This window comes from Hippopotamus amphibius, chromosome 10, assembly GCF_030028045.1.
Source record: "Hippopotamus amphibius kiboko isolate mHipAmp2 chromosome 10, mHipAmp2.hap2, whole genome shotgun sequence".
Classification (NCBI taxonomy): Eukaryota; Metazoa; Chordata; class Mammalia; order Artiodactyla; family Hippopotamidae; genus Hippopotamus; species Hippopotamus amphibius.
In genome coordinates this window covers 41,876,614-41,903,044 of record NC_080195.1, presented here as the reverse complement: position 1 = coordinate 41,903,044, position 26,431 = coordinate 41,876,614, and positions in this window count along the sequence as shown.

The following is a 26,431-nucleotide window of genomic DNA, read 5'->3' as shown; positions in this document are numbered from 1 at the left end:
CTCTAGATTTGGGTAGCATGAAACTTCACCAAGGTAAGTGGCAAGCATTCCTTGACTCTCCGGGTCATTTCAAAGAGGATAGAGGATTGGAACATTGGATGCTGGGCACATCTAAGATTCCCTACCTTTGCCTACTTAGCAGAAGGTCTCAAAAGCATCCGTTTGCAATCAGAAATGCTGGTATGGCATCCAGCTGACAATTGCTTGCTTCTTGGTTTTCACTAAGTGAAGGTGTTAAGGACTTGAGGATTGTAATTGAAATATGTAATTAAAGCTAAGAAACTCATGAAAAGGAACACATTTCAGGATAGAGTAGGAAGGTGGGATAAATGTGTTGAGCCAAAAACCAACATTTGATGCATCATTGGGCTGAAACGAAACTCCACTTCGGGAAATGGATACTGTTATTAAAAATGCGTATTTTTCAAGGCTGGATTGGGTTCCCCTCTGCCAAGAGAACACGTTTACTTGCAATGCTGCTTTCAATACCATGGTATGTGAACTGTCCTGCCTTTAAGGGATCTCGATTTGCTTTTAAGATCTCTTCTCACTTTGGAGAAGAAAGAAGAATTCTCTTCAAAGGACTGATGAGCTTATTGGACCAGGTGTTTTGAAATAGTTTGTTAACTTTGGATTAGTTGCGGGGCCCTTAAGGCAACTCAAGGAGGACTATTTCAGTCGTATATCTGGTATGGAAATTACAGAGAAAACATTGTGAAATGGGGGAGAAGCTTCTCCAATTACACAGGATGGATACATGGCACACCTGTCGATATTCTAGAAAGGGTACAAAGTTTCTGAAATGCAGGTATGCCTTGGGATAATCGGTCAGCCATGCTGACGGTTACATGAGAGCCACTTGATTAAGCTTCCTTCGCAACCCCTTGTCATGCGATCTTTAACCTTGCCTCTTTAAGTGTCTAACAGATAGTTAGGCTGAGGCTTTCCCAAAGTGCTTCAACTTCAAGAAGACTCTTACCAATGCAGTTTTGACAAACTGAGTAAACAGATGCATATGCTACTAACGTTTATGGATTTGCTTCGCAATAATGCTGATTTTGATCTGTGTTCTCCCGTTAAGGGAAGCTCTTCCCCTCAACTTCCTAACAACTTACAACAATGTCTTCCCTTCTGCTTCTGCGTGTCTGGATTACCTGCCAGAACGACTCCCCCAGAGTGCCACCCTCACGCTGCTTTTCAGGCTTATTCTCCTGGATTCCTTATACAAGTTTATATAAGACTTGGATCAAGACTTGCAACGTGGCATTGCTTCCAACTCAGAATGCACTGTAGGGCTTTGCTTTCCTCCAGCAGCACGTAGCTAGAGTGGTCGTCACCCCATTCCCTGAAAGACTTGGGAAAAGATGAACCAGGAATCTAGGTTGAAAGCAAGTCCCCTAAAACAGAGATCCGCTGCTGAGTTTATGATTAACCACTCTATCCAAATCATACCCACATATTCTCCTCAGGGTTGCAGAGGACCAAAGAAAAGGGGGAATTGTACCATAGCCAGCTGAATGCAGCCCTTCCCAGGCAGCCCTTGCTGTGCACTGTGACCCACTGCCCCGTTACCAGGCAATGGTTACCAGGAGACCACTAATGCCACTGTGACCACCCTGCTCAGCCATTGGTGGGCAGTGTAGTGGGCCCCTGCCCCAAGCAAGCCACTGTCTGTCAGCCATCTTTAGTGGGGGCCCTTTGTTAGGCAGCAGTCAGTGGAGTGCTGCCCCTTCAGACCTGGAGCATGAGGTAAGAGGCAAGTGCCAGCCTTCTCCCCAGCATTCTTCTGCTCACACGGCCTTGGGCCAGCTTGTGTGATGGGGAGCCCAGAGAACAGGCTGGGGGTGTGTCCTGCAGGGCTCCAGAGCCAAGGCCATGAATGACCATTGGCCCAGACCAGGCCTTGAGGCAGTGTTGAACCTCTACCACACACCGCCACTGTGACCCTAAGGGTATGGCTCACAGTCTGGGGTACCTGACCACCACTGTTTGGGTGGCCTGAGGAGCATTAAGACCTGTTGGGTCATGTGCACCCGGCTCCCTCAGTGATGAGAGCTAGCAAGCGTCTGGGACCTGACCCTGAGGGAGCCACCAAGGCAGAGCTGCCTCCTCTGTGAGGCGTGGGCAGTGGTGGGAGGACCCAGACCAGCTCCTGGACAAACCCTCCATGGCAGGAGGACCACCACCCCTCCCAGGGACCCCTTTCTCTTAGGTGGGTCTGCACCTCAGAGGGTGAGTCTTGTGCCTTGGGACCTTGCCCTTTCTTGTCACCCAGAGAGTGACATTTGTTTGCTGGAGATTGATAGGATCATTGAGACCTGACTATGACCTGTCCTCAAGAACAATGGATCGGACAGGGAGAAGTTTTCAACGAAAAGCCACACCCCTCCATCACCTTACCTCTAAGAGGGCTTTGCTAAAAGCTTTCAAGGTTGGGGATTACCCAGCATAAGCCACCCATTTCCTTGAATGTCTCAACAACAAATATTTCTCGGCTCCAAAGTCCAATGTTTTGCTGCTGTTTGGCCTCACTGTGCGTCGGGCACACATCCTGGTCTTTGGTTACCAATTATAGCGAGCCAGCCAGGAGGTCTGTGCCCATGGTGTATTGATCTCGATCAGGGGCGTCGCCATTTATACTTCCCAGCACATGCCAGAGTACATTTGGCTCCAGGATACTGGCAGGGATTCTCTCTGATATGCAGTGGCTGCCCTACAGCACGAGGCTGCTTGTCTTGGAGACATGTCCAGAGCAGTGGTATACAGTTCATGTCATTTGGGGGTAAGTCGCTCCAGCTTGCACAGGCTGGGAAATAGGTCTACTCCAACTGGGCTGCTCCCCTTAGCGGATGGGAGCCCCTCTGAGTCCATTCCCTCTTGAGAACTGGGGGCCTCCATGTGGGAGTGGAAGTGGAAGTTGACAAAATGCCTTCTCTGGCTTTCTGTCTTTGTGATTGGAGTGTTTATTTGTTCTTCATGTGTTTGTGTGTGTCAATGTGGTGTTAATCACGGCAGTCTGTGCTTTGGTTTGTGGGATCCTGTTTGTGATTCGTACATTGTAGGTGTGTGAAACAGCACTTGCATTGAGTACTTGAGACGTCTTTGGTCAGTAACGGAGCTTGCATATGATCCAACTAGGTATCATTCCCTCCTGCATTGTGTTTCAGCTGTGGTGGAACATTGGTTGACATATTCCCTTTCCAATGGGTAGGAATCTGCCCTTTGGTGCCTGGGAACTGCGATCCTGAGAGACCTTTTGGCATTGCATTTGTCTCTCTGCTATTGGATAACACCTGCTGTGATCAGCAGAGCTCTAGTCCATCTTGTAGTCCGCTAAGGGACAAGCAAGTATTTTTTTTTTTTTTACATTGCATGGCCAGCATATTCTACAGATTCTGGTGAAACATGGCATCAAATGAATCATTTTCATATCTCCAAAACCAGTCTATGTAAAATATTCAGTTAGAGAAAGTTTGTTCAGTGAAATCCTTTTGGTTTTCATCATTGTGACCCTGAGAAAACGAGCATATCTCCAGGAGACATGTGGAAGTTAATGAAGCAAATTGAACTTTTCCTAATTTCTTTGCTTTTTACTTTTTGGCTCTTTCTGCTTCCCAGGTCAGTAGGCATGACAACTGTGGTCCTGATTCCCTATCTTTCAATTTGCATGCTGTTTGTCATTTTGTTGTTAAAATGAGGGAACGTAGTTCGAAAACATTGAGGATGTTGTTCATCCTCACCCTTTGCTTTGGTCCTCCGGACTGAGAGTTTCTTTTTTGCATGTACTTTTGCGTTTGTTTTGTGTGAAAGTGTTGTGGCTCTGGGAAACTCAAATGTGCTTCCCCAACGCACCCCTTTCAGGTGCATTCTCCAGATTTGGGCCACTTTTAGGGATAAGGCAATTGACATCAACTGCCGAGTTGATGTGTAAATGAGCTCCACTTCACTGAAAGGGAAGCACTTACCTATTCAATACTTCCTCCTCTGGAGAGAATTGGCCTCCATGGATTTCAGGTCCTGATGATCTGGCAAATAGCTAGTACTGAACTGATATCTGGTATGGAAGCTGCCTTAAGCTTCTTGCATTCTGAAGTATAAACCTTCTGCAGTCCCTAGGTTTCTTAGAGATCCAAAAAGACCTTATATCTGTTGCCAATTTGACAGCAAGGACCATAAGTTGAAATGATGACACTTGAAGTCTTTCTAAATGGCCTCTCTAGATTTGGGTAGCATGAAACTTCACCAAGGTAAGTGGCAAGCATTCCTTGACTCTCCGGGTCATTTCAAAGAGGATAGAGGATTGGAACATTGGATGCTGGGCACATCTAAGATTCCCTACCTTTGCCTACTTAGCAGAAGGTCTCAAAAGCATCCGTTTGCAATCAGAAATGCTGGTATGGCATCCAGCTGACAATTGCTTGCTTCTTGGTTTTCACTAAGTGAAGGTGTTAAGGACTTGAGGATTGTAATTGAAATATGTAATTAAAGCTAAGAAACTCATGAAAAGGAACACATTTCAGGATAGAGTAGGAAGGTGGGATAAATGTGTTGAGCCAAAAACCAACATTTGATGCATCATTGGGCTGAAACGAAACTCCACTTCGGGAAATGGATACTGTTATTAAAAATGCGTTTTTTTCAAGGCTGGATTGGGTTCCCCTCTGCCAAGAGAACACGTTTACTTGCAATGCTGCTTTCAATACCATGGTATGTGAACTGTCCTGCCTTTAAGGGATCTCGATTTGCTTTTAAGATCTCTTCTCACTTTGGAGAAGAAAGAAGAATTCTCTTCAAAGGACTGATGAGCTTATTGGACCAGGTGTTTTGAAATATTTTGTTAACTTTGGATTAGTTGCGGGGCCCTTAAGGCAACTCAAGGAGGACTATTTCAGTCGTATATCTGGTATGGAAATTACAGAGAAAACATTGTGAAATGGGGGAGAAGCTTCTCCAATTACACAGGATGGATACATGGCACACCTGTCGATATTCTAGAAAGGGTACAAAGTTTCTGAAATGCAGGTATGCCTTGGGATAATCGGTCAGCCATGCTGACGGTTACATGAGAGCCACTTGATTAAGCTTCCTTCGCAACCCCTTGTCATGCGATCTTTAACCTTGCCTCTTTAAGTGTCTAACAGATAGTTAGGCTGAGGCTTTCCCAAAGTGCTTCAACTTCAAGAAGACTCTTACCAATGCAGTTTTGACAAACTGAGTAAACAGATGCACATGCTACTAACGTTTATGGATTTGCTTCGCAATAATGCTGATTTTGATCTGTGTTCTCCCGTTAAGGGAAGCTCTTCCCCTCAACTTCCTAACAACTTACAACAATGTCTTCCCTTCTGCTTCTGCGTGTCTGGATTACCTGCCAGAACGTCTCCCCCAGAGTGCCACCCTCACGCTGCTTTTCAGGCTTATTCTCCTGGATTCCTTATACAAGTTTATATAAGACTTGGATCAAGACTTGCAACGTGGCATTGCTTCCAACTCAGAATGCACTGTAGGGCTTTGCTTTCCTCCAGCAGCACGTAGCTAGAGTGGTCGTCACCCCATTCCCTGAAAGACTTGGGAAAAGATGAACCAGGAATCTAGGTTGAAAGCAAGTCCCCTAAAACAGAGATCCGCTGCTGAGTTTATGATTAACCACTCTATCCAAATCATACCCACATATTCTCCTCAGGGTTGCAGAGGACCAAAGAAAAGGGGGAATTGTACCATAGCCAGCTGAATGCAGCCCTTCCCAGGCAGCCCTTGCTGTGCACTGTGACCCACTGCCCCGTTACCAGGCAATGGTTACCAGGAGACCACTAATGCCACTGTGACCACCCTGCTCAGCCATTGGTGGGCAGTGTAGTGGGCCCCTGCCCCAAGCAAGCCACTGTCTGTCAGCCATCTTTAGTGGGGGCCCTTTGTTAGGCAGCAGTCAGTGGAGTGCTGCCCCTTCAGACCTGGAGCATGAGGTAAGAGGCAAGTGCCAGCCTTCTCCCCAGCATTCTTCTGCTCACACGGCCTTGGGCCAGCTTGTGGGATGGGGAGCCCAGAGAACAGGCTGGGGGTGTGCCCTGCAGGGCTCCAGAGCCAAGGCCATGAATGACCATTGGCCCAGACCAGGCCTTGAGGCAGTGTTGAACCTCTACCACACACCGCCACTGTGACCCTAAGGGTATGGCTCACAGTCTGGGGTACCTGACCACCACTGTTTGGGTGGCCTGAGGAGCATTAAGACCTGTTGGGTCATGTGCACCCGGCTCCCTCAGTGATGAGAGCTAGCAAGCGTCTGGGACCTGGCCCTGAGGGAGCCACCAAGGCAGAGCTGCCTCCTCTGTGAGGCGTGGGCAGTGGTGGGAGGACCCAGACCAGCTCCTGGACAAACCCTCCATGGCAGGAGGACCACCACCCCTCCCAGGGACCCCTTTCTCTTAGGTGGGTCTGGACCTCAGAGGGTGAGTCTTGTGCCTTGGGACCTTGCCCTTTCTTGTCACCCAGAGAGTGACATTTGTTTGCTGGAGATTGATAGGATCATTGAGACCTGACTATGACCTGTCCTCAAGAACAATGGATCGGACAGGGAGAAGTTTTCAACGAAAAGCCACACCCCTCCATCACCTTACCTCTAAGAGGGCTTTGCTAAAAGCTTTCAAGGTTGGGGATTACCCAGCATAAGCCACCCATTTCCTTGAATGTCTCAACAACAAATATTTCTCGGCTCCAAAGTCCAATGTTTTGCTGCTGTTTGGCCTCACTGTGCGTCGGGCACACATCCTGGTCTTTGGTTACCAATTATAGCGAGCCAGCCAGGAGGTCTGTGCCCATGGTGTATTGATCTCGATCAGGGGCGTCGCCATTTATACTTCCCAGCACATGCCAGAGTACATTTGGCTCCAGGATACTGGCAGGGATTCTCCCTGATATGCAGTGGCTGCCCTACAGCACGAGGCTGCTTGTCTTGGAGACATGTCCAGAGCAGTGGTATACAGTTCATGTCATTTGGGGGTAAGTCGCTCCAGCTTGCACAGGCTGGGAAATAGGTCTACTCCAACTGGGCTGCTCCCCTTAGCGGATGGGAGCCCCTCTGAGTCCATTCCCTCTTGAGAACTGGGGGCCTCCATGTGGGAGTGGAAGTGGAAGTTGACAAAATGCCTTCTCTGGCTTTCTGTCTTTGTGATTGGAGTGTTTATTTGTTCTTCATGTGTTTGTGTGTGTCAATGTGGTGTTAATCACGGCAGTCTGTGCTTTGGTTTGTGGGATCCTGTTTGTGATTCGTACATTGTAGGTGTGTGAAACAGCACTTGCATTGAGTACTTGAGACGTCTTTGGTCAGTAACGGAGCTTGCATATGATCCAACTAGGTATCATTCCGTCCTGCATTGTGTTTCAGCTGTGGTGGAACATTGGTTGATATATTCCCTTTCCAATGGGTAGGAATCTGCCCTTTGGTGCCTGGGAACTGCGATCCTGAGAGACCTTTTGGCATTGCATTTGTCTCTCTGCTATTGGATAACACCTGCTGTGATCAGCAGAGCTCTAGTCCATCTTGTAGTCCGCTAAGGGACAAGCAAGTATTTTTTTTTTTTTACATTGCATGGCCAGCATATTCTACAGATTCTGGTGAAACATGGCATCAAATGAATCATTTTCATATCTCCAAAACCAGTCTATGTAAAATATTCAGTTAGAGAAAGTTTGTTCAGTGAAATCCTTTTGGTTTTCATCATTGTGACCCTGAGAAAACGAGCATATTTCCAGGAGACATGTGGAAGTTAATGAAGCAAATTGAACTTTTCATAATTTCTTTGCTTTTTACTTTTTGGCTCTTTCTGCTTCCCAGGTCAGTAGGCATGACAACTGTGGTCCTGATTCCCTATCTTTCAATTTGCATGCTGTTTGTCGTTTTGTTGTTAAAATGAGGGAACGTAGTTCGAAAACATTGAGGATGTTGTTCATCCTCACCCTTTGCTTTGGTCCTCAGGACTGAGAGTTTCTTTTGTGCATGTACTTTTGCGTTTGTTTTGTGTGAAAGTGTTGTGGCTCTGGGAAACTCAAATGTGCTTCCCCAACGCACCCCTTTCAGGTGCATTCTCCAGATTTGGGCCACTTTTAGGGATAAGGCAATTGACATCACCTGCCGAGTTGATGTGTAAATGAGCTCCACTTCACTGAAAGGGAAGCACTTACCTATTCAATACTTCCTCCTCTGGAGAGAATTGGCCTCCATGGATTTCAGGTCCTGATGATCTGGCAAATAGCTAGTACTGAACTGATATCTGGTATGGAAGCTGCCTTAAGCTTCTTGCATTCTGAAGTATAAACCTTCTGCAGTCCCTAGGTTTCTTAGAGATCCAAAAAGACCTTATATCTGTTGCCAATTTGACAGCAAGGACCATAAGTTGAAATGATGACACTTGAAGTCTTTCTAAATGGCCTCTCTAGATTTGGGGAGCATGAAACTTCACCAAGGTAAGTGGCAAGCATTCCTTGACTCTCCGGGTCATTTCAAAGAGGATAGAGGATTGGAACATTGGATGCTGGGCACATCTAAGATTCCCTACCTTTGCCTACTTAGCAGAAGGTCTCAAAAGCATCCGTTTGCAATCAGAAATGCTGGTATGGCATCCAGCTGACAATTGCTTGCTTCTTGGTTTTCACTAAGTGAAGGTGTTAAGGACTTGAGGATTGTAATTGAAATATGTAATTAAAGCTAAGAAACTCATGAAAAGGAACACATTTCAGGATAGAGTAGGAAGGTGGGATAAATGTGTTGAGCCAAAAACCAACATTTGATGCATCATTGGGCTGAAACGAAACTCCACTTCGGGAAATGGATACTGTTATTAAAAATGCGTTTTTTTCAAGGCTGGATTGGGTTCCCCTCTGCCAAGAGAACACGTTTACTTGCAATGCTGCTTTCAATACCATGGTATGTGAACTGTCCTGCCTTTAAGGGATCTCGATTTGCTTTTAAGATCTCTTCTCACTTTGGAGAAGAAAGAAGAATTCTCTTCAAAGGACTGATGAGCTTATTGGACCAGGTGTTTTGAAATAGTTTGTTAACTTTGGATTAGTTGCGGGGCCCTTAAGGCAACTCAAGGAGGACTATTTCAGTCGTATATCTGGTATGGAAATTACAGAGAAAACATTGTGAAATGGGGGAGAAGCTTCTCCAATTACACAGGATGGATACATGGCACACCTGTCGATATTCTAGAAAGGGTACAAAGTTTCTGAAATGCAGGTATGCCTTGGGATAATCGGTCAGCCATGCTGACGGTTACATGAGAGCCACTTGATTAAGCTTCCTTCGCAACCCCTTGTCATGCGATCTTTAACCTTGCCTCTTTAAGTGTCTAACAGATAGTTAGGCTGAGGCTTTCCCAAAGTGCTTCAACTTCAAGAAGACTCTTACCGATGCAGTTTTGACAAACTGAGTAAACAGATGCATATGCTACTAACGTTTATGGATTTGCTTCGCAATAATGCTGATTTTGATCTGTGTTCTCCCGTTAAGGGAAGCTCTTCCCCTCAACTTCCTAACAACTTACAACAATGTCTTCCCTTCTGCTTCTGCGTGTCTGGATTACCTGCCAGAACGTCTCCCCCAGAGTGCCACCCTCACGCTGCTTTTCAGGCTTATTCTCCTGGATTCCTTATACAAGTTTATATAAGACTTGGATCAAGACTTGCAACGTGGCATTGCTTCCAACTCAGAATGCACTGTAGGGCTTTGCTTTCCTCCAGCAGCACGTAGCTAGAGTGGTCGTCACCCCATTCCCTGAAAGACTTGGGAAAAGATGAACCAGGAATCTAGGTTGAAAGCAAGTCCCCTAAAACAGAGATCCGCTGCTGAGTTTATGATTAACCACTCTATCCAAATCATACCCACATATTCTCCTCAGGGTTGCAGAGGACCAAAGAAAAGGGGGAATTGTACCATAGCCAGATGAATGCAGCCCTTCCCAGGCAGCCCTTGCTGTGCACTGTGACCCACTGCCCCGTTACCAGGCAATGGTTACCAGGAGACCACTAATGCCACTGTGACCACCCTGCTCAGCCATTGGTGGGCAGTGTAGTGGGCCCCTGCCCCAAGCAAGCCACTGTCTGTCAGCCATCTTTAGTGGGGGCCCTTTGTTAGGCAGCAGTCAGTGGAGTGCTGCCCCTTCAGACCTGGAGCATGAGGTAAGAGGCAAGTGCCAGCCTTCTCCCCAGCATTCTTCTGCTCACACGGCCTTGGGCCAGCTTGTGTGATGGGGAGCCCAGAGAACAGGCTGGGGGTGTGTCCTGCAGGGCTCCAGAGCCAAGGCCATGAATGACCATTGGCCCAGACCAGGCCTTGAGGCAGTGTTGAACCTCTACCACACACCGCCACTGTGACCCTAAGGGTATGGCTCACAGTCTGGGGTACCTGACCACCACTGTTTGGGTGGCCTGAGGAGCATTAAGACCTGTTGGGTCATGTGCACCCGGCTCCCTCAGTGATGAGAGCTAGCAAGCGTCTGGGACCTGGCCCTGAGGGAGCCACCAAGGCAGAGCTGCCTCCTCTGTGAGGCGTGGGCAGTGGTGGGAGGACCCAGACCAGCTCCTGGACATACCCTCCATGGCAGGAGGAGCACCACCCCTCCCAGGGACCCCTTTCTCTTAGGTGGGTCTGGACCTCAGAGGATGAGTCTTGTGCCTTGGGACCTTGCCCTTTCTTGTCACCCAGAGAGTGACATTTGTTTGCTGGAGATTGATAGGAACATTGAGACCTGACTATGACCTGTCCTCAAGAACAATGGATCGGACAGGGAGAAGTTTTCAACGAAAAGCCACACCCCTCCATCACCTTACCTCTAAGAGGGCTTTGCTAAAAGCTTTCAAGGTTGGGGATTACCCAGCATAAGCCACCCATTTCCTTGAATGTCTCAACAACAAATATTTCTCGGCTCCAAAGTCCAATGTTTTGCTGCTGTTTGGCCTCACTGTGCGTCGGGCACACATCCTGGTCTTTGGTTACCAATTATAGCGAGCCAGCCAGGAGGTCTGTGCCCATGGTGTATTGATCTCGATCAGGGGTGTCGCCATTTATACTTCCCAGCACATGCCAGAGCACATTTGGCTCCAGGATACTGGCAGGGATTCTCCCTGATATGCAGTGGCTGCCCTACAGCACGAGGCTGCTTGTCTTGGAGACATGTCCAGAGCAGTGGTATACAGTTCATGTCATTTGGGGGTAAGTCGCTCCAGCTTGCACAGGCTGGGAAATAGGTCTACTCCAACTGGGCTGCTCCCCTTAGCGGATGGGAGCCCCTCTGAGTCCATTCCCTCTTGAGAACTGGGGGCCTCCATGTGGGAGTGGAAGTGGAAGTTGACAAAATGCCTTCTCTGGCTTTCTGTCTTTGTGATTGGAGTGTTTATTTGTTCTTCATGTGTTTGTGTGTGTCAATGTGGTGTTAATCACGGCAGTCTGTGCTTTGGTTTGTGGGATCCTCTTTGTGATTCGTACATTGTAGGTGTGTGAAACAGCACTTGCATTGAGTACTTGAGACGTCTTTGGTCAGTAACGGAGCTTGCATATGATCCAACTAGGTATCATTCCGTCCTGCATTGTGTTTCAGCTGTGGTGGAACATTGGTTGACATATTCCCTTTCCAATGGGTAGGAATCTGCCCTTTGGTGCCTGGGAACTGCGATCCTGAGAGACCTTTTGGCATTGCATTTGTCTCTCTGCTATTGGATAACACCTGCTGTGATCAGCAGAGCTCTAGTCCATCTTGTAGTCCGCTAAGGGACAAGCAAGTATTTTTTTTTTTTTTTTACATTGCATGGCCAGCATATTCTACAGATTCTGGTGAAACATGGCATCAAATGAATCATTTTCATATCTCCAAAACCAGTCTATGTAAAATATTCAGTTAGAGAAAGTTTGTTCAGTGAAATCCTTTTGGTTTTCATCATTGTGACCCTGAGAAAACGAGCATATTTCCAGGAGACATGTGGAAGTTAATGAAGCAGATTGAACTTTTCCTAATTTCTTTGCTTTTTCCTTTTTGGCTCTTTCTGCTTCCCAGGTCAGTAGGCATGACAACTGTGGTCCTGATTCCCTATCTTTCAATTTGCATGCTGTTTGTCGTTTTGTTGTTAAAATGAGGGAACGTAGTTCGAAAACATTGAGGATGTTGTTCATCCTCACCCTTTGCTTTGGTCCTCAGGACTGAGAGTTTCTTTTGTGCATGTACTTTTGCGTTTGTTTTGTGTGAAAGTGTTGTGGCTCTGGGAAACTCAAATGTGCTTCCCCAACGCACCCCTTTCAGGTGCATTCTCCAGATTTGGGCCACTTTTAGGGATAAGGCAATTGACATCACCTGCCGAGTTGATGTGTAAATGAGCTCCACTTCACTGAAAGGGAAGCACTTACCTATTCAATACTTCCTCCTCTGGAGAGAATTGGCCTCCATGGATTTCAGGTCCTGATGATCTGGCAAATAGCTAGTACTGAGCTGATATCTGGTATGGAAGCTGCCTTAAGCTTCTTGCATTCTGAAGTATAAACCTTCTGCAGTCCCTAGGTTTCTTAGAGATCCAAAAAGACCTTATATCTGTTGCCAATTTGACAGCAAGGACCATAAGTTGAAATGATGACACATGAAGTCTTTCTAAATGGCCTCTCTAGATTTGGGGAGCATGAAACTTCACCAAGGTAAGTGGCAAGCATTCCTTGACTCTCCGGGTCATTTCAAAGAGGATAGAGGATTGGAACATTGGATGCTGGGCACATCTAAGATTCCCTACCTTTGCCTACTTAGCAGAAGGTCTCAAAAGCATCCGTTTGCAATCAGAAATGCTGGTATGGCATCCAGCTGACAATTGCTTGCTTCTTGGTTTTCACTAAGTGAAGGTGTTAAGGACTTGAGGATTGTAATTGAAATATGTAATTAAAGCTAAGAAACTCATGAAAAGGAACACATTTCAGGATAGAGTAGGAAGGTGGGATAAATGTGTTGAGCCAAAAACCAACATTTGATGCATCATTGGGCTGAAACGAAACTCCACTTCGGGAAATGGATACTGTTATTAAAAATGCGTTTTTTTCAAGGCTGGATTGGGTTCCCCTCTGCCAAGAGAACACGTTTACTTGCAATGCTGCTTTCAATACCATGGTATGTGAACTGTCCTGCCTTTAAGGGATCTCGATTTGCTTTTAAGATCTCTTCTCACTTTGGAGAAGAAAGAAGAATTCTCTTCAAAGGACTGATGAGCTTATTGGACCAGGTGTTTTGAAATATTTTGTTAACTTTGGATTAGTTGCGGGGCCCTTAAGGCAACTCAAGGAGGACTATTTCAGTCGTATATCTGGTATGGAAATTACAGAGAAAACATTGTGAAATGGGGGAGAAGCTTCTCCAATTACACAGGATGGATACATGGCACACCTGTCGATATTCTAGAAAGGGTACAAAGTTTCTGAAATGCAGGTATGCCTTGGGATAATCGGTCAGCCATGCTGACGGTTACATGAGAGCCACTTGATTAAGCTTCCTTCGCAACCCCTTGTCATGCGATCTTTAACCTTGCCTCTTTAAGTGTCTAACAGATAGTTAGGCTGAGGCTTTCCCAAAGTGCTTCAACTTCAAGAAGACTCTTACCAATGCAGTTTTGACAAACTGAGTAAACAGATGCATATGCTACTAACGTTTATGGATTTGCTTCGCAATAATGCTGATTTTGATCTGTGTTCTCCCGTTAAGGGAAGCTCTTCCCCTCAACTTCCTAACAACTTACAACAATGTCTTCCCTTCTGCTTCTGCGTGTCTGGATTACCTGCCAGAACGTCTCCCCCAGAGTGCCACCCTCACGCTGCTTTTCAGGCTTATTCTCCTGGATTCCTTATACAAGTTTATATAAGACTTGGATCAAGACTTGCAACGTGGCATTGCTTCCAACTCAGAATGCACTGTAGGGCTTTGCTTTCCTCCAGCAGCACGTAGCTAGAGTGGTCGTCACCCCATTCCCTGAAAGACTTGGGAAAAGATGAACCAGGAATCTAGGTTGAAAGCAAGTCCCCTAAAACAGAGATCCGCTGCTGAGTTTATGATTAACCACTCTATCCAAATCATACCCACATATTCTCCTCAGGGTTGCAGAGGACCAAAGAAAAGGGGGAATTGTACCATAGCCAGCTGAATGCAGCCCTTCCCAGGCAGCCCTTGCTGTGCACTGTGACCCACTGCCCCGTTACCAGGCAATGGTTACCAGGAGACCACTAATGCCACTGTGACCACCCTGCTCAGCCATTGGTGGGCAGTGTAGTGGGCCCCTGCCCCAAGCAAGCCACTGTCTGTCAGCCATCTTTAGTGGGGGCCCTTTGTTAGGCAGCAGTCAGTGGTGTGCTGCACCTTCAGAGCTGGAGCATGAGGTAAGAGGCAAGTGCCAGCCTTCTCCCCAGCATTCTTCTGCTCACACGGCCTTGGGCCAGCTTGTGGGATGGGGAGCCCAGAGAACAGGCTGGGGGTGTGTCCTGCAGGGCTCCAGAGCCAAGGCCATGAATGACCATTGGCCCAGACCAGGCCTTGAGGCAGTGTTGAACCTCTACCACACACCGCCACTGTGACCCTAAGGGTATGGCTCACAGTCTGGGGTACCTGACCACCACTGTTTGGGTGGCCTGAGGAGCATTAAGACCTGTTGGGTCATGTGCACCCGGCTCCCTCAGGGATGAGAGCTAGCAAGCGTCTGGGACCTGGCCCTGAGGGAGCCACCAAGGCAGAGCTGCCTCCTCTGTGAGGCGTGGGCAGTGGTGGGAGGACCCAGACCAGCTCCTGGACATACCCTCCATGGCAGGAGGACCACCACCCCTCCCAGGGACCCCTTTCTCTTAGGTGGGTCTGGACCTCAGAGGATGAGTCTTGTGCCTTGGGACCTTGCCCTTTCTTGTCACCCAGAGAGTGACATTTGTTTGCTGGAGATTGATAGGAACATTGAGACCTGACTATGACCTGTCCTCAAGAACAATGGATCGGACAGGGAGAAGTTTTCAACGAAAAGCCACACCCCTCCATCACCTTACCTCTAAGAGGGCTTTGCTAAAAGCTTTCAAGGTTGGGGATTACCCAGCATAAGCCACCCATTTCCTTGAATGTCTCAACAACAAATATTTCTCGGCTCCAAAGTCCAATGTTTTGCTGCTGTTTGGCCTCACTGTGCGTCGGGCACACATCCTGGTCTTTGGTTACCAATTATAGCGAGCCAGCCAGGAGGTCTGTGCCCATGGTGTATTGATCTCGATCAGGGGCGTCGCCATTTATACTTCCCAGCACATGCCAGAGCACATGTGGCTCCAGGATACTGGCAGGGATTCTCCCTGATATGCAGTGGCTGCCCTACAGCACGAGGCTGCTTGTCTTGGAGACATGTCCAGAGCAGTGGTATACAGTTCATGTCATTTGGGGGTAAGTCGCTCCAGCTTGCACAGGCTGGGAAATAGGTCTACTCCAACTGGGCTGCTCCCCTTAGCGGATGGGAGCCCCTCTGAGTCCATTCCCTCTTGAGAACTGGGGGCCTCCATGTGGGAGTGGAAGTGGAAGTTGACAAAATGCCTTCTCTGGCTTTCTGTCTTTGTGATTGGAGTGTTTATTTGTTCTTCATGTGTTTGTGTGTGTCAATGTGGTGTTAATCACGGCAGTCTGTGCTTTGGTTTGTGGGATCCTCTTTGTGATTCGTACATTGTAGGTGTGTGAAACAGCACTTGCATTGAGTACTTGAGACGTCTTTGGTCAGTAACGGAGCTTGCATATGATCCAACTAGGTATCATTCCGTCCTGCATTGTGTTTCAGCTGTGGTGGAACATTGGTTGACATATTCCCTTTCCAATGGGTAGGAATCTGCCCTTTGGTGCCTGGGAACTGCGATCCTGAGAGACCTTTTGGCATTGCATTTGTCTCTCTGCTATTGGATAACACCTGCTGTGATCAGCAGAGCTCTAGTCCATCTTGTAGTCCGCTAAGGGACAAGCAAGTATTTTTTTTTTTTTTTTTTACATTGCATGGCCAGCATATTCTACAGATTCTGGTGAAACATGGCATCAAATGAATCATTTTCATATCTCCAAAACCAGTCTATGTAAAATATTCAGTTAGAGAAAGTTTGTTCAGTGAAATCCTTTTGGTTTTCATCATTGTGACCCTGAGAAAACGAGCATATTTCCAGGAGACATGTGGAAGTTAATGAAGCAAATTGAACTTTTCCTAATTTCTTTGCTTTTTACTTTTTGGCTCTTTCTGCTTCCCAGGTCAGTAGGCATGACAACTGTGGTCCTGACTCCCTATCTTTCAATTTGCATGCTGTTTGTCGTTTTGTTGTTAAAATGAGGGAACGTAGTTCGAAAACATTGAGGATGTTGTTCATCCTCACCCTTTGCTTTGGTCCTCAGGACTGAGAGTTTCTTTTGTGCATGTACTTTTGCGTTTGTTTTGTGTGAAAGTGTTGTGGCTCTGGGAAACTCAAATGTGCTTCCCCAACGCACCCCTTTCAGGTGCATTCTCCAGATTTGGGCCACTTTTAGGGATAAGGCAATTGACATCACCTGCCGAGTTGATGTGTAAATGAGCTCCACTTCACTGAAAGGGAAGCACTTACCTATTCAATACTTCCTCCTCTGGAGAGAATTGGCCTCCATGGATTTCAGGTCCTGATGATCTGGCAAATAGCTAGTACTGAACTGATATCTGGTATGGAAGCTGCCTTAAGCTTCTTGCATTCTGAAGTATAAACCTTCTGCAGTCCCTAGGTTTCTTAGAGATCCAAAAAGACCTTATATCTGTTGCCAATTTGACAGCAAGGACCATAAGTTGAAATGATGACACTTGAAGTCTTTCTAAATGGCCTCTCTAGATTTGGGTAGCATGAAACTTCACCAAGGTAAGTGGCAAGCATTCCTTGACTCTCCGGGTCATTTCAAAGAGGATAGAGGATTGGAACATTGGATGCTGGGCACATCTAAGATTCCCTACCTTTGCCTACTTAGCAGAAGGTCTCAAAAGCATCCGTTTGCAATCAGAAATGCTGGTATGGCATCCAGCTGACAATTGCTTGCTTCTTGGTTTTCACTAAGTGAAGGTGTTAAGGACTTGAGGATTGTAATTGAAATATGTAATTAAAGCTAAGAAACTCATGAAAAGGAACACATTTCAGGATAGAGTAGGAAGGTGGGATAAATGTGTTGAGCCAAAAACCAACATTTGATGCATCATTGGGCTGAAACGAAACTCCACTTCGGGAAATGGATACTGTTATTAAAAATGCGTTTTTTTCAAGGCTGGATTGGGTTCCCCTCTGCCAAGAGAACACGTTTACTTGCAATGCTGCTTTCAATACCATGGTATGTGAACTGTCCTGCCTTTAAGGGATCTCGATTTGCTTTTAAGATCTCTTCTCACTTTGGAGAAGAAAGAAGAATTCTCTTCAAAGGACTGATGAGCTTATTGGACCAGGTGTTTTGAAATAGTTTGTTAACTTTGGATTAGTTGCGGGGCCCTTAAGGCAACTCAAGGAGGACTATTTCAGTCGTATATCTGGTATGGAAATTACAGAGAAAACATTGTGAAATGGGGGAGAAGCTTCTCCAATTACACAGGATGGATACATGGCACACCTGTCGATATTCTAGAAAGGGTACAAAGTTTCTGAAATGCAGGTATGCCTTGGGATAATCGGTCAGCCATGCTGACGGTTACATGAGAGCCACTTGATTAAGCTTCCTTCGCAACCCCTTGTCATGCGATCTTTAACCTTGCCTCTTTAAGTGTCTAACAGATAGTTAGGCTGAGGCTTTCCCAAAGTGCTTCAACTTCAAGAAGACTCTTACCAATGCAGTTTTGACAAACTGAGTAAACAGATGCATATGCTACTAACGTTTATGGATTTGCTTCGCAATAATGCTGATTTTGATCTGTGTTCTCCCGTTAAGGGAAGCTCTTCCCCTCAACTTCCTAACAACTTACAACAATGTCTTCCCTTCTGCTTCTGCGTGTCTGGATTACCTGCCAGAACGTCTCCCCCAGAGTGCCACCCTCACGCTGCTTTTCAGGCTTATTCTCCTGGATTCCTTATACAAGTTTATATAAGACTTGGATCAAGACTTGCAACGTGGCATTGCTTCCAACTCAGAATGCACTGTAGGGCTTTGCTTTCCTCCAGCAGCACGTAGCTAGAGTGGTCGTCACCCCATTCCCTGAAAGACTTGGGAAAAGATGAACCAGGAATCTAGGTTGAAAGCAAGTCCCCTAAAACAGAGATCCGCTGCTGAGTTTATGATTAACCACTCTATCCAAATCATACCCACATATTCTCCTCAGGGTTGCAGAGGACCAAAGAAAAGGGGGAATTGTACCATAGCCAGCTGAATGCAGCCCTTCCCAGGCAGCCCTTGCTGTGCACTGTGACCCACTGCCCCGTTACCAGGCAATGGTTACCAGGAGACCACTAATGCCACTGTGACCACCCTGCTCAGCCATTGGTGGGCAGTGTAGTGGGCCCCTGCCCCAAGCAAGCCACTGTCTGTCAGCCATCTTTAGTGGGGGCCCTTTGTTAGGCAGCAGTCAGTGGAGTGCTGCCCCTTCAGACCTGGAGCATGAGGTAAGAGGCAAGTGCCAGCCTTCTCCCCAGCATTCTTCTGCTCACACGGCCTTGGGCCAGCTTGTGTGATGGGGAGCCCAGAGAACAGGCTGGGGGTGTGTCCTGCAGGGCTCCAGAGCCAAGGCCATGAATGACCATTGGCCCAGACCAGGCCTTGAGGCAGTGTTGAACCTCTACCACACACCGCCACTGTGACCCTAAGGGTATGGCTCACAGTCTGGGGTACCTGACCACCACTGTTTGGGTGGCCTGAGGAGCATTAAGACCTGTTGGGTCATGTGCACCCGGCTCCCTCAGTGATGAGAGCTAGCAAGCGTCTGGGACCTGGCCCTGAGGGAGCCACCAAGGCAGAGCTGCCTCCTCTGTGAGGCGTGGGCAGTGGTGGGAGGACCCAGACCAGCTCCTGGACATACCCTCCATGGCAGGAGGAGCACCACCCCTCCCAGGGACCCCTTTCTCTTAGGTGGGTCTGGACCTCAGAGGATGAGTCTTGTGCCTTGGGACCTTGCCCTTTCTTGTCACCCAGAGAGTGACATTTGTTTGCTGGAGATTGATAGGAACATTGAGACCTGACTATGACCTGTCCTCAAGAACAATGGATCGGACAGGGAGAAGTTTTCAATGAACAGCCACACCCCTCCATCACCTTACCTCTAAGAGGGCTTTGCTAAAAGCTTTCAAGGTTGGGGATTACCCAGCATAAGCCACCCATTTCCTTGAATGTCTCAACAACAAATATTTCTCGGCTCCAAAGTCCAATGTTTTGCTGCTGTTTGGCCTCACTGTGCGTCGGGCACACATCCTGGTCTTTGGTTACCAATTATAGCGAGCCAGCCAGGAGGTCTGTGCCCATGGTGTATTGATCTCGATCAGGGGTGTCGCCATTTATACTTCCCAGCACATGCCAGAGCACATTTGGCTCCAGGATACTGGCAGGGATTCTCCCTGATATGCAGTGGCTGCCCTACAGCACGAGGCTGCTTGTCTTGGAGACATGTCCAGAGCAGTGGTATACAGTTCATGTCATTTGGGGGTAAGTCGCTCCAGCTTGCACAGGCTGGGAAATAGGTCTACTCCAACTGGGCTGCTCCCCTTAGCGGATGGGAGCCCCTCTGAGTCCATTCCCTCTTGAGAACTGGGGGCCTCCATGTGGGAGTGGAAGTGGAAGTTGACAAAATGCCTTCTCTGGCTTTCTGTCTTTGTGATTGGAGTGTTTATTTGTTCTTCATGTGTTTGTGTGTGTCAATGTGGTGTTAATCACGGCAGTCTGTGCTTTGGTTTGTGGGATCCTCTTTGTGATTCGTACATTGTAGGTGTGTGAAACAGCACTTGCATTGAGTACTTGAGACGTCTTTGGTCAGTAACGGAGCTTGCATATGATCCAACTAGGTATCATTCCGTCCTGCATTGTGTTTCAGCTGTGGTGGAACATTGGTTGACATATTCCCTTTCCAATGGGTAGGAATCTGCCCTTTGGTGCCTGGGAACTGCGATCCTGAGAGACCTTTTGGCATTGCATTTGTCTCTCTGCTATTGGATAACACCTGCTGTGATCAGCAGAGCTCTAGTCCATCTTGTAGTCCGCTAAGGGACAAGCAAGTATTTTTTTTTTTTTTTTACATTGCATGGCCAGCATATTCTACAGATTCTGGTGAAACATGGCATCAAATGAATCATTTTCATATCTCCAAAACCAGTCTATGTAAAATATTCAGTTAGAGAAAGTTTGTTCAGTGAAATCCTTTTGGTTTTCATCATTGTGACCCTGAGAAAACGAGCATATTTCCAGGAGACATGTGGAAGTTAATGAAGCAAATTGAACTTTTCCTAATTTCTTTGCTTTTTCCTTTTTGGCTCTTTCTGCTTCCCAGGTCAGTAGGCATGACAACTGTGGTCCTGATTCCCTATCTTTCAATTTGCATGCTGTTTGTCGTTTTGTTGTTAAAATGAGGGAACGTAGTTCGAAAACATTGAGGATGTTGTTCATCCTCACCCTTTGCTTTGGTCCTCAGGACTGAGAGTTTCTTTTGTGCATGTACTTTTGCGTTTGTTTTGTGTGAAAGTGTTGTGGCTCTGGGAAACTCAAATGTGCTTCCCCAACGCACCCCTTTCAGGTGCATTCTCCAGATTTGGGCCACTTTTAGGGATAAGGCAATTGACATCACCTGCCGAGTTGATGTGTAAATGAGCTCCACTTCACTGAAAGGGAAGCACTTACCTATTCAATACTTCCTCCTCTGGAGAGAATTGGCCTCCATGGATTTCAGGTCCTGATGATCTGGCAAATAGCTAGTACTGAGCTGATATCTGGTATGGAAGCTGCCTTAAGCTTCTTGCATTCTGAAGTATAAACCTTCTGCAGTCCCTAGGTTTCTTAGAGATCCAAAAAGACCTTATATCTGTTGCCAATTTGACAGCAAGGACCATAAGTTGAAATGATGACACATGAAGTCTTTCTAAATGGCCTCTCTAGATTTGGGGAGCATGAAACTTCACCAAGGTAAGTGGCAAGCATTCCTTGACTCTCCGGGTCATTTCAAAGAGGATAGAGGATTGGAACATTGGATGCTGGGCACATCTAAGATTCCCTACCTTTGCCTACTTAGCAGAAGGTCTCAAAAGCATCCGTTTGCAATCAGAAATGCTGGTATGGCATCCAGCTGACAATTGCTTGCTTCTTGGTTTTCACTAAGTGAAGGTGTTAAGGACTTGAGGATTGTAATTGAAATATGTAATTAAAGCTAAGAAACTCATGAAAAGGAACACATTTCAGGATAGAGTAGGAAGGTGGGATAAATGTGTTGAGCCAAAAACCAACATTTGATGCATCATTGGGCTGAAACGAAACTCCACTTCGGGAAATGGATACTGTTATTAAAAATGCGTTTTTTTCAAGGCTGGATTGGGTTCCCCTCTGCCAAGAGAACACGTTTACTTGCAATGCTGCTTTCAATACCATGGTATGTGAACTGTCCTGCCTTTAAGGGATCTCGATTTGCTTTTAAGATCTCTTCTCACTTTGGAGAAGAAAGAAGAATTCTCTTCAAAGGACTGATGAGCTTATTGGACCAGGTGTTTTGAAATATTTTGTTAACTTTGGATTAGTTGCGGGGCCCTTAAGGCAACTCAAGGAGGACTATTTCAGTCGTATATCTGGTATGGAAATTACAGAGAAAACATTGTGAAATGGGGGAGAAGCTTCTCCAATTACACAGGATGGATACATGGCACACCTGTCGATATTCTAGAAAGGGTACAAAGTTTCTGAAATGCAGGTATGCCTTGGGATAATCGGTCAGCCATGCTGACGGTTACATGAGAGCCACTTGATTAAGCTTCCTTCGCAACCCCTTGTCATGCGATCTTTAACCTTGCCTCTTTAAGTGTCTAACAGATAGTTAGGCTGAGGCTTTCCCAAAGTGCTTCAACTTCAAGAAGACTCTTACCAATGCAGTTTTGACAAACTGAGTAAACAGATGCATATGCTACTAACGTTTATGGATTTGCTTCGCAATAATGCTGATTTTGATCTGTGTTCTCCCGTTAAGGGAAGCTCTTCCCCTCAACTTCCTAACAACTTACAACAATGTCTTCCCTTCTGCTTCTGCGTGTCTGGATTACCTGCCAGAACGTCTCCCCCAGAGTGCCACCCTCACGCTGCTTTTCAGGCTTATTCTCCTGGATTCCTTATACAAGTTTATATAAGACTTGGATCAAGACTTGCAACGTGGCATTGCTTCCAACTCAGAATGCACTGTAGGGCTTTGCTTTCCTCCAGCAGCACGTAGCTAGAGTGGTCGTCACCCCATTCCCTGAAAGACTTGGGAAAAGATGAACCAGGAATCTAGGTTGAAAGCAAGTCCCCTAAAACAGAGATCCGCTGCTGAGTTTATGATTAACCACTCTATCCAAATCATACCCACATATTCTCCTCAGGGTTGCAGAGGACCAAAGAAAAGGGGGAATTGTACCATAGCCAGCTGAATGCAGCCCTTCCCAGGCAGCCCTTGCTGTGCACTGTGACCCACTGCCCCGTTACCAGGCAATGGTTACCAGGAGACCACTAATGCCACTGTGACCACCCTGCTCAGCCATTGGTGGGCAGTGTAGTGGGCCCCTGCCCCAAGCAAGCCACTGTCTGTCAGCCATCTTTAGTGGGGGCCCTTTGTTAGGCAGCAGTCAGTGGTGTGCTGCACCTTCAGAGCTGGAGCATGAGGTAAGAGGCAAGTGCCAGCCTTCTCCCCAGCATTCTTCTGCTCACACGGCCTTGGGCCAGCTTGTGGGATGGGGAGCCCAGAGAACAGGCTGGGGGTGTGTCCTGCAGGGCTCCAGAGCCAAGGCCATGAATGACCATTGGCCCAGACCAGGCCTTGAGGCAGTGTTGAACCTCTACCACACACCGCCACTGTGACCCTAAGGGTATGGCTCACAGTCTGGGGTACCTGACCACCACTGTTTGGGTGGCCTGAGGAGCATTAAGACCTGTTGGGTCATGTGCACCCGGCTCCCTCAGTGATGAGAGCTAGCAAGCGTCTGGGACCTGGCCCTGAGGGAGCCACCAAGGCAGAGCTGCCTCCTCTGTGAGGCGTGGGCAGTGGTGGGAGGACCCAGACCAGCTCCTGGACATACCCTCCATGGCAGGAGGACCACCACCCCTCCCAGGGACCCCTTTCTCTTAGGTGGGTCTGGACCTCAGAGGATGAGTCTTGTGCCTTGGGACCTTGCCCTTTCTTGTCACCCAGAGAGTGACATTTGTTTGCTGGAGATTGATAGGAACATTGAGACCTGACTATGACCTGTCCTCAAGAACAATGGATCGGACAGGGAGAAGTTTTCAACGAAAAGCCACACCCCTCCATCACCTTACCTCTAAGAGGGCTTTGCTAAAAGCTTTCAAGGTTGGGGATTACCCAGCATAAGCCACCCATTTCCTTGAATGTCTCAACAACAAATATTTCTCGGCTCCAAAGTCCAATGTTTTGCTGCTGTTTGGCCTCACTGTGCGTCGGGCACACATCCTGGTCTTTGGTTACCAATTATAGCGAGCCAGCCAGGAGGTCTGTGCCCATGGTGTATTGATCTCGATCAGGGGCGTCGCCATTTATACTTCCCAGCACATGCCAGAGCACATGTGGCTCCAGGATACTGGCAGGGATTCTCCCTGATATGCAGTGGCTGCCCTACAGCACGAGGCTGCTTGTCTTGGAGACATGTCCAGAGCAGTGGTATACAGTTCATGTCATTTGGGGGTAAGTCGCTCCAGCTTGCACAGGCTGGGAAATAGGTCTACTCCAACTGGGCTGCTCCCCTTAGCGGATGGGAGCCCCTCTGAGTCCATTCCCTCTTGAGAACTGGGGGCCTCCATGTGGGAGTGGAAGTGGAAGTTGACAAAATGCCTTCTCTGGCTTTCTGTCTTTGTGATTGGAGTGTTTATTTGTTCTTCATGTGTTTGTGTGTGTCAATGTGGTGTTAATCACGGCAGTCTGTGCTTTGGTTTGTGGGATCCTCTTTGTGATTCGTACATTGTAGGTGTGTGAAACAGCACTTGCATTGAGTACTTGAGACGTCTTTGGTCAGTAACGGAGCTTGCATATGATCCAACTAGGTATCATTCCGTCCTGCATTGTGTTTCAGCTGTGGTGGAACATTGGTTGACATATTCCCTTTCCAATGGGTAGGAATCTGCCCTTTGGTGCCTGGGAACTGCGATCCTGAGAGACCTTTTGGCATTGCATTTGTCTCTCTGCTATTGGATAACACCTGCTGTGATCAGCAGAGCTCTAGTCCATCTTGTAGTCCGCTAAGGGACAAGCAAGTATTTTTTTTTTTTTTTTTTACATTGCATGGCCAGCATATTCTACAGATTCTGGTGAAACATGGCATCAAATGAATCATTTTCATATCTCCAAAACCAGTCTATGTAAAATATTCAGTTAGAGAAAGTTTGTTCAGTGAAATCCTTTTGGTTTTCATCATTGTGACCCTGAGAAAACGAGCATATTTCCAGGAGACATGTGGAAGTTAATGAAGCAAATTGAACTTTTCCTAATTTCTTTGCTTTTTCCTTTTTGGCTCTTTCTGCTTCCCAGGTCAGTAGGCATGACAACTGTGGTCCTGATTCCCTATCTTTCAATTTGCATGCTGTTTGTCGTTTTGTTGTTAAAATGAGGGAACGTAGTTCGAAAACATTGAGGATGTTGTTCATCCTCACCCTTTGCTTTGGTCCTCAGGACTGAGAGTTTCTTTTGTGCATGTACTTTTGCGTTTGTTTTGTGTGAAAGTGTTGTGGCTCTGGGAAACTCAAATGTGCTTCCCCAACGCACCCCTTTCAGGTGCATTCTCCAGATTTGGGCCACTTTTAGGGATAAGGCAATTGACATCAACTGCCGAGTTGATGTGTAAATGAGCTCTATTTCACTGAAAGGGAAGCACTTACCTATTCAATACTTCCTCCTCTTGAGAGAATTGGCCTCCATGGATTTCAGGTCCTGATGATCTGGCAAATAGCTAGTACTGAACTGATATCTGGTATGGAAGCTGCCTTAAGCTTCTTGCATTCTGAAGTATAAACCTTCTGCAGTCCCTAGGTTTCTTAGAGATCCAAAAAGACCTTATATCTGTTGCCAATTTGACAGCAAGGACCATAAGTTGAAATGATGACACTTGAAGTCTTTCTAAATGGCCTCTCTAGATTTGGGGAGCATGAAACTTCACCAAGGTAAGTGGCAAGCATTCCTTGACTCTCCGGGTCATTTCAAAGAGGATAGAGGATTGGAACATTGGATGCTGGGCACATCTAAGATTCCCTACCTTTGCCTACTTAGCAGAAGGTCTCAAAAGCATCCGTTTGCAATCAGAAATGCTGGTATGGCATCCAGCTGACAATTGCTTGCTTCTTGGTTTTCACTAAGTGAAGGTGTTAAGGACTTGAGGATTGTAATTGAAATATGTAATTAAAGCTAAGAAACTCATGAAAAGGAACACATTTCAGGATAGAGTAGGAAGGTGGGATAAATGTGTTGAGCCAAAAACCAACATTTGATGCATCATTGGGCTGAAACGAAACTCCACTTCGGGAAATGGATACTGTTATTAAAAATGCGTTTTTTTCAAGGCTGGATTGGGTTCCCCTCTGCCAAGAGAACACGTTTACTTGCAATGCTGCTTTCAATACCATGGTATGTGAACTGTCCTGCCTTTAAGGGATCTCGATTTGCTTTTAAGATCTCTTCTCACTTTGGAGAAGAAAGAAGAATTCTCTTCAAAGGACTGATGAGCTTATTGGACCAGGTGTTTTGAAATATTTTGTTAACTTTGGATTAGTTGCGGGGCCCTTAAGGCAACTCAAGGAGGACTATTTCAGTCGTATATCTGGTATGGAAATTACAGAGAAAACATTGTGAAATGGGGGAGAAGCTTCTCCAATTACACAGGATGGATACATGGCACACCTGTCGATATTCTAGAAAGGGTACAAAGTTTCTGAAATGCAGGTATGCCTTGGGATAATCGGTCAGCCATGCTGACGGTTACATGAGAGCCACTTGATTAAGCTTCCTTCGCAACCCCTTGTCATGCGATCTTTAACCTTGCCTCTTTAAGTGTCTAACAGATAGTTAGGCTGAGGCTTTCCCAAAGTGCTTCAACTTCAAGAAGACTCTTACCAATGCAGTTTTGACAAACTGAGTAAACAGATGCATATGCTACTAACGTTTATGGATTTGCTTCGCAATAATGCTGATTTTGATCTGTGTTCTCCCGTTAAGGGAAGCTCTTCCCCTCAACTTCCTAACAACTTACAACAATGTCTTCCCTTCTGCT